The following is a 9,219-nucleotide window of genomic DNA, read 5'->3' as shown; positions in this document are numbered from 1 at the left end:
CAACCGGTTTAGGGGGGACAGGGGGGAGAAGGGGGGGGGGGGGGCGTTTGCATTTACGTAAAAAATAATCTAAATGTGCATATAAGGGACGATATTGCATCAAATAATGGGGAAGACGTGGAAACCCTATGGCTGGAGCTAGATATGACGGACGCTAGCCGTAAACTTCTTGTGGGTATTTGCTATAAACCTCCAAATATAGGGGAAGAGGGAGAAGTCAATGGACATGTGGCTGCCAGTTGCTCCATATTACATGAACCTATGAAATGTGATCTAGCCTGTTTTTGGAGCACACCCAGGAACTGAGACCGGGAGGTAGATCTGTCCTATTACAATAGAAGGATATTTGGTGGAGGCATTATTAAACTCTGGAAGCCCCTTCGCATTGGTCAGTACCAGTCTGGTGAATCCTGCCATGCTTGATTCAGACCAAATGGAAGCATATTGAGATGCTAAAGACTACCCTACTGCAGAGCTTTCATTTATGACACCTAGTGGAACTTATTGCATATCATGAGTGTGGTAAAGAACTTGCTACACAGTGTAATACTGGGCTGTGATTTTCCTGTTTTAGGGACTGTGGGGGGAAAAACAGGTAGCCAGTTCTACAAATTTGTTTTTAAATGAATGATGCCATTATTTTGCCTGAACCTGAGGGGAATGTTGACAACCCTGCATCAGTGGTACCTGACAACTTCCCATTAGAGGAAACAGCCTCTGTGCCCAAAATAAGGAATAAACTAGTGATCAGGAAAGATTTTGGGACTACGCAGTTGCGGGATCCCAATTTTGCGAATGCATGGAAAAATGTAACGGAGATAAATGGAGTACCCCAAGAACTAGGATAACATTACGCCTGTAAGTTAGTTTGTTACTTGTGGTTTATTAATCCTTATTTTACTATATATTCTAAGTATTGCAGAATTCATGTTTATTTAAAATTATGGCAGAATGGGGTACACTTTATATTTTCCATATGCATTTCCATGGCAATAGTTTGTTGCAGAATGGATTCTGTGGAACACATCTATTATAGTTTTGAATGCCAATAATTCCTTGTAGTATTTTAGAGTTTATAGTCATTTGTAACTCATTTGTATGCTGACTAGCTCTGAATTATAATAAACTCTATGCAAAATTAATGACAAGCAGGTGCATGGACCCAGAAAAGACACCGTATACAATAGAGCTATAAAATAAGGGCTTGGAAAGATTTTCCGAACACAAAACCCTTTCAAAACTATGATCATATTAGGCTACATGTACAAGTTAAAGAGCAAAATAATGACCAGAGCAAGAAAGACATATATATTCCATTAAAATTAAATTACCACTTAAGTGTATATTGTTTACATCATTTGATGCAGTATGGAATAGTAACCAACAGCTTGTTTATTCCTTGTCAGTATTCGCTTAGATTTCCTGCCATTCTCTAAGCAGCTATATAATATTCTTACAGGTACAGTTCCATCAAATGTGAAATATATTCTGTGGGTATAAAAAAGTCCCTCCCTTCCCACAAAGATTGTTCATTCCCTGCTAGCAGTTCAATTTGTTGAACATCCCTGTGGGAGTAGTGGTGGTGATAGCTAACAATTCATATAAACCATTAGTAATTATCTGTATACAGAGAATGGATATTGCTTTATCCATTTACAATGGAGTGAAATAATGTGCAAAATTACCCTTTATTTTTTTGTTCAAAAACACAAACAGAACATGAATAGCCTAATTGCATGCTTAAGATAGGACATTTTTGTTTAGGTAAAACAAAACAATTAAAATGAAATAAAATTGATTTAGCAGTGAAATAAGTGGAAGAATATTTCCATTTGCCTTTTTTATACATAGCAATTACAGGTTTTCTGCAAACTATAGCCAAAGGATTTAGTCTGTATTTTAAAGAGAAAGTACAGTGTATTTTCAGTTAGCATATATTTTGTATTTTTATTGCAGTAACTACCTTAATTGATGTGACATTTTTACACCCTACTTTCCATATTGTTGGTATTGCATAAAAGATTTGTAGATAAGTCACCAGAGGTATTGTAGATCAGTACACTGCAATGACTCTGCCTGATTGCTTAACTTCTGAGATAAGACACCAAGAACAAAGTGAGTTCATTGTTTTAGTGAGTCACGTGACTAATAAGGCCTGTTTACCAAAGCTTTTGTGTGTACGCCAGTGCGTCAATTATGCTCAAATAACCAAACCATATTTTCACAATATTTACTTTGTGCCTGCAATGTGCGTGCATAGGCATGCACAAACAAAAGTGTATATAAAGTGAATTTATTTTCAAATGTGGTTTACTATGGGATGTTATCTCCAGAAACCAATGTACACCAGCTAAGCAGTGGCGCACTTAGAATAAAAGTGATTTTATGCAATGTTTTTGGATCTGACCATTGTAGGGATTTTACGTACACCATCTCATATGAACAAAGATGTGTAATGATTTCATTAACCCTTTCACTGACATAAGTGCTACATCCATGGCAGTGACAGCATGTGAACAAGGCAGCCAGCAAATAATTTATATTTTTATTCCCAGCTGAGAGATTTCTAGTAACAGTGACAGTTGTCACGTGCATCAGTTCTACCTGCATAAGATGCCTCCCCCTAACCCCACCTCACCTGTTCCTGCTAGGTGCCTGAGATCTCCATGGTGGGTGTCAGGATAAAGAGTGGTGGGAGATGAGTGGACATGTGTTCGCTTATGTCCCCTGTGATGATTGAACCTGGAAATGCTTAGCTCTTAGCACGTCCAGTTTCAGAGATGTCAATCTCAGGCTGGGGAGGAAGCTAATCAAGCATGGTCTGTGCTCAGTTAGCCTTAAAAAAGTTCAGGGGTGTCATTAGGGGTCTATCAGACCCCTGATCTCTCCTTAAAAAAACTGTCACCTGCACTATGTTACCATGTAGTACGACCCCTTGTGACAGCAATAAACCTAAGTAAAAAAAGGAAACAAGTTGAAAAACAAAGTTTAAAAATAATTGTAAAAAGTTGGACATGTACACACACAAACACCAGACCGTGCGTTGGGTGCACACAGGTATGAAACCAATGATTGTGCCACACATATTCGGTATCACCTAGCATGCCACAGTGAAAGCAATTATTATAGAGACATCATTCACTGTTAATCTAAACTGATGAGTCGTAAAGGTTTTTAAAGTGATACAATAGACAATTTGGGTGCCATTTTTCTCTGATCTACCTATTTTAAGTTTATACTTACTATCCATCATGTTGTCTTGTTACAGCAACACCCCCATGCAGTGATGTGGGGTCACCAAAGGCATGGAGTCTAGAATTATATTGCAATGAAATATACTTCTCTCAAAAAAGTAAAACCTAGAAAAAGAAACCCCAACACTAAAAACTAGACACCAACCAGGTTTTTTTAAACTAACTTAAAGAAATGAAAGAGGAAAATGGGAAGAAAAAAACAGAAAATAGGAAAAAGGGGCAAATTCGCTCTAGGGTCTTTGGTAAGCTAAAACCCAAATTAGGTTCTTTATTTTATATGTATGTAGATACAAATTTTGTTGGCTGAGACCTCACAAATATAATGTGTTTTTTTCATTTAAAGTCACCTAAAACTTCCAAAATTTAATACTTAAACTGGATTTACAAAAACGTAGATACCAAGTAAGAAATGCATATCCCTAGCAGTTTCAATAAGTGCAAAAGAAATTATTTGTGAGATCTAATTTAAGTGAAATACAAAGGTTTACCTTGTACACTAGAACACACTTTCATAAATATTAATATAAAATTACACAGAAAATATTTCTGCCCAACACTAAGAGTACATTGTTATTTATTTTACTGGTAAACTAATATGCACTTGAGAATGTCTGCACTTGACACTAAAAGAATAGGGCTGTTACTGATTAAAATTTTCGTGTTTGATTAATCGATTTTTATAAAATCGATTAATTTCGATTAATTATAACGCACATACAGATCCAACTACTTTTAGCTGAAAAGTAGTTAGATCTGTATGTTATTAATCTCACGTGCCCCACTCAATATGGCCGCCGCTTGAGTGGGGCACGTGAGATTAATAACGTGCTGGATTACAGTGATCCTAGCTCATTTTATTACTTAATTGCTGTGCTGTATGTGTATAGGGCAATGCCTTGGCTGGCGCTCGTGCAGAACAAGTTTCTTGGGCAAACCTCTTAGTTGTAACGAAACCGGAAGTCGGGCGGTCGCAGAACTCGATAAGTTCAAACTTTCGATCGATCACCGGCCCAAGTGGCTCCGTCAGCTAAAGAAGGGAAGGGGGAGGAGTCTGGTGATGTCGATGTCCATGACGTCACCGGATCTCCGACGACCCGGAAGCCGGCGGAGAAGTGAGTGTTTTCATTACCGAGCAAAATAATTTTAATCGATCAAAAATTTTAACGATTAATCGAGTAATCATTAATTTCCGCAGCCCTATAAAAGAATAATAGCTTTTTCAATAGTTTATGTTAACCTATTTTTAATTTTTACAGGAAGAATTTCAAGAACAAAAACATCCATACAGTAATGTTGTGTCACATGATAAGTATTTTCAGTGAAATACATACACTTACATGTAAATTTTAGGGCTGAAAAAACATATGCAGTGTGTAATTTTGTGGCCTACAAAATAAATACAGTTTATGTAAGTAATACATTTAAATACTGTTTATGGAATATGTAATATATTCCATTGTTTTCATGAAAAACATGAAAAATATACACTTTATATTTTGACCTGAAATGTTGCATGAGGTGTATGATTTTGCAAACGTGGCCTACAGCAGATTGTATAATATTCATTCATTTGTGCAGTGAGAAATGTACACTTTATTTTGCTTTTTGGTTCCCAAAATCTGCATGAGATGTATGATTTTTTTTATGGGCAGCCTCTAGTGTTTGAATTTGTATATGAAGGCCATAAATCTGAGAAGTAAACATTTTCTTTAAACATGCACTGTTTGAGGAAGTCTCCATGTATTACACATTTGTGGACATCCCATAGGTTGCATCTGGTGTAGAAGGTGGTTTGTAAACATCCAGCACTCAAGCAGTGGTGAAACTACAAATCCCATGATGCATCTCTCTTCGGGAGTCATGTCTGTGACTGTGAGAATCTTGCAATGCCTCATTGGATTTGTAGTTCCACCACAGCTGGAGGGCCGGAGGTTTGCTATCACTGATTTAGATGCAATGAGCTGGGTTTGTGTTGAGATTTTAATAATTCCAATAAAAGGTAAATAAAGGCATGGTCCGACTTGAGGAGTGAATCTATATGAGTTTTTAATACTCGAGTTAGAAATTGTCCAGACATGAGTATATCTGGTGTAGTACAGAGAAGAATGTATATTTGTGCTCAGTGGGATAGATTAGATGCAAGTATCAACCAAGTGAACTAGATAAAGTCCAGCTTTGAGTTTTATAAGATGAAAGAATGAGATGTGAGAAGCTCCCCTATAGATGTCTAACAGGGGGTCGTACATGAAGTTGAAGTCTCACCTCCAGGATTAACATGCTGTCAGCATGTACTACAAGTATTTGTATTATTAGTTTGAGAAAAGTTTGGGAGTGTCCTCTACTTTTCCCTTGACCAGAAGATAGCAGTCATTCTCATCTGCCAAATGAGTAAACAATTAAGATGCTAACCCCTTAGTATTTTAATTTCTTAATAGATGAAATAAATAATAATGTCTGTCCAAACAATCACTTCATTAAGCAAGAAACAATACCATTTTGTTAAGTGTTCATTAACTGCATTCTGTAATTCCGTTTCAAGAGACACTGTCCAAGACACAGCTAATGCAGCAGTGTGTGGATGCTGGTCTATGGCAACAAAGCCCCACCAAGGGCACAAGTGCAGTTGTTCTCCTATAGGTTACAGGGAGGCTGAATGAGGCTGGATCCTAACATGGGAAGCATTGTGATTATAGCCCCAGGTAGATTCCCACTACCACTAAATGGTATTTTTTTGTCAAAAATATTTTGCACTGGTACATGTCCTCCTATGGCAGTGCTCAGCTAGCCGTGCTCTTTCTTACACTATATCTTGCATATTAGCCTTGAAGAGGGTCAGAAAAAATAGCTGCCATAAACTTTAGTGGGGTTCAGAGCTATGTTCTGGGTTCACAGACATCCCGCCAGGTTCGCTCATCCTTACCTGCCAGGCATTATACAATATTTGATATGAAAACCACATATTTATGTGCACAACAACAATGTTAAATTTCTGATGCGCATAAGCAATATTAGCTGTAATAAAATTGTGGGTATACAGATAGTGATTGGAAGTGTTATGGAGGATTTACATATGGGGGTGATTATAGGCAAATTAAATTTTCATTTTGTAACCCTATGCTTTAAAGAAAAAATTAGCATGGCCTATTTATACAAGTGTTACATTTTCTATGTGTGCTATAGCTGTGTACTAAAATAATGTTAAGAAAATGGTGAAGTGATTTCTTACATCTTGCATCTACTAAAAACTGTAACACCAAAGAGAAAAAACACACTTTTCCTTCTTCCTCAAGCATTCTTTTATATGCCAAAGAAAACTCCTCCCATGTGATTACACCTTTTAGTGTGAAGTGGTGATTGTAAAAATGTTGTACTTTTTTATAATTTTTGGTCATGGCCTTTAAATTGAACATACTTTTCTGGGCGTATTTTTTTTTTAAATCATAAGGCATATATAATTACTCTCATATATAATGTTTAGAGCATAGTGCAGCATTCCCAATTTCTAGTTCAATCAGTTTTTATAAAATTTTCAGTTCAAAGAATACAGACATTTGGACGAAATAGGGGGCAACACGGTACAGATGTTAATAAAACCCGGTCAGGTACGAGGCATTGATATTAAAGAGTCACACATTCCATTAGGGACACTCACATGCCCCTAGGGGGCCGTAGAGTATAGGGCCCATAGATGGGTTTCCTAAAGCGGTTTTCAGCCATGGCCCCTGTAGATTAAGCCTCATACTAGTATTATAAGAGTTGAGTTAAAAGACCATGTTGTATCCCCTAGTGGTAAACAGTACTCAGACAAACATACGGCAGGGGAAAACATACATAGAGTACACGAGCACAAGAAACATAACAAGAAGAAGGCAAAAAACGACAATATAGGGAGAAGAGAGAAAAAAAAGGGAGAAGACAAAAAGTTATAGCAAGAACTCACTGAGAAATTAGAGAAAGAGAGAAAATTAAAAAAAAAAAAAAAGGGGGAAAAAAAAGGACAGAAAGGCTCCTCGGACCCCAGTAGCCCGAACATTCCAAGCTATGAATCCGTTAATTACATTAAAGACAGATTCTCGCGGTTTACAATGCGAGGAATGCCGCAGAATCCATATACAAAACCCAAGGGGCCCATAAAGTTGTACATTGAGATTGATAGTCCCCCAAAGAGGCCGTCATCTCTTCATAGCGCATGATCAGGCACAATTCAGCAATCCACTCCCGCACGGTCGGGGGTATCATGGTGTTCCAATGGCGAGGGATAATTGTCCGAGCCGCGGCCGCAAAAAATCGAAGCTGGTCTGTCTTGACCAAGGCCAAGGAGCCAGGCAAGACAAACAGAAGGGCTACTTTGGGGGATGGGACCAGGGACGTTCCCATAACTTGATTGTAGATAGCAAAAACACGGCCCCAGAAAGGTAATAATACCGGGAAGCTCCACCAAATATGAAGGTACGTGCCATATAAATTTACTTTAAAATTGCTGGCAAATCCATACCTATTAAATTCTTCCAGCAGGGAGGGTAGCCCAATACAAGGATTGGATAGATAAAGCAAAACGTCATCCGCATACAGTCCTAGTTTATAATGGTGGTCCCGAATGCAAATCCCCTGAATAGATTGATTCATGCGGATAGCTACCGCAAGATGTTCCATCGCCAGAATATATAGAAAAGGAGACAATGGGCAGCCCTGTCTAGTCCCATTTCGTATAGTAAAGGAGGGGGATAGCGAGCCATTAACTCGCACCCGAGCCGTAGGACAGTTGTAGAGGGACATAACTTTTTCCACAAACGGTTTTGACAGACCAATTTGTTCCAGAGTAATAGCGAGGAAAGTCCAACTTAAACGGTCAAATGCCTTCTCTGCATCAACAGACAGGAGACATAGAGGGAGGCCAGAGGATTTAGCATATCGCCTAAGAGTGAGCGTCTTGATTGTATTGTCTCTGGCTTCTCGAAAAGGAACAAATCCCACCTGATCCATATGGATCAAAGATGGAACATGTTGTACTTTCGCGTACAGCTTGAGGTCCACATTGATAAGAGAAATTGGTCTATAATTAGCACAGAGAGTATGATCTTTGTTAACCTTGGGGATTACGGTTATGTGAGCTTCTTGCGATTGCATGGGAAAAGGGCAGTCAGTGGATATGGAGTTAAAAGTGGTTTGAAGTAAGGGAGTCAACAAGTCTTGGAAATGCTTATAGAAGGCCCCAGTGAATCCGTCCGGACCTGGACTCTTCCCAAGAGGAAGCCCCTTAATAGCACAAGAAATCTCCTCCATAGAGAAGGAGTCCCCCATAAGGGCAGCAGCCTCAGGAGAAAGAGTCGGGAGGGGAGTAGAAGCAATATAAGAGGCCGCAGCTGCAGAAGGATCAAAAGCCGAAGAAGACGTCCCCAAGGAAGATAAGTTGTAAAGCTCAGCGTAATAGGCCTGGAAGGCACAGGCAATCTGATCAGTACGATGAACCATTTGGGCATCTTTAATTTGTATTTTAGAAACAAATGTGCGTGCAGCCTGCTCCCGAACTGAACGGGCCAGTAAGCGACCACACTTATCTCCATGTTCATACAGTGATCTGCGCAGGCATTCTTTATATTTAAGAAAACTCAAGTCTAGAAGGGATCGAAGGTGCGAGCGTTTCTGTTCTAAGGCCAGCAATATAGAGGGGGCACGTGAAGCCTTGTGTTGTAGCTCCAAGGCATTGATCTCATCCAATAAGGATGCGAGTTCTGCAGCGCGGGTTTTCTTTAAGCGTGACGCGTGAGAAATTAATATTCCTCTGAGAAGGCATTTAAGGGATTCCCACTTAATTGGGGGAGACGTATCATCCGACGCATGTGTGTCAATAAAAATAGAGATGGTAGATGTAACAGCCTCCACCGTGATGGTGTCACGGAGAAGAGTCTCATTAAGGCGCCACATAAATGATCGGGGAGGTTGATCGGAAAAGTGAAGGGAAATA

The sequence above is a fragment of the Nanorana parkeri genome, unplaced genomic scaffold (genome assembly GCF_000935625.1).
Source record: "Nanorana parkeri isolate BGI_ZX_2015 unplaced genomic scaffold, ASM93562v1 scaffold108, whole genome shotgun sequence".
NCBI lineage: Eukaryota > Metazoa > Chordata > Amphibia > Anura > Dicroglossidae > Nanorana > Nanorana parkeri.
This window is presented reverse-complemented; position numbering follows the sequence as displayed.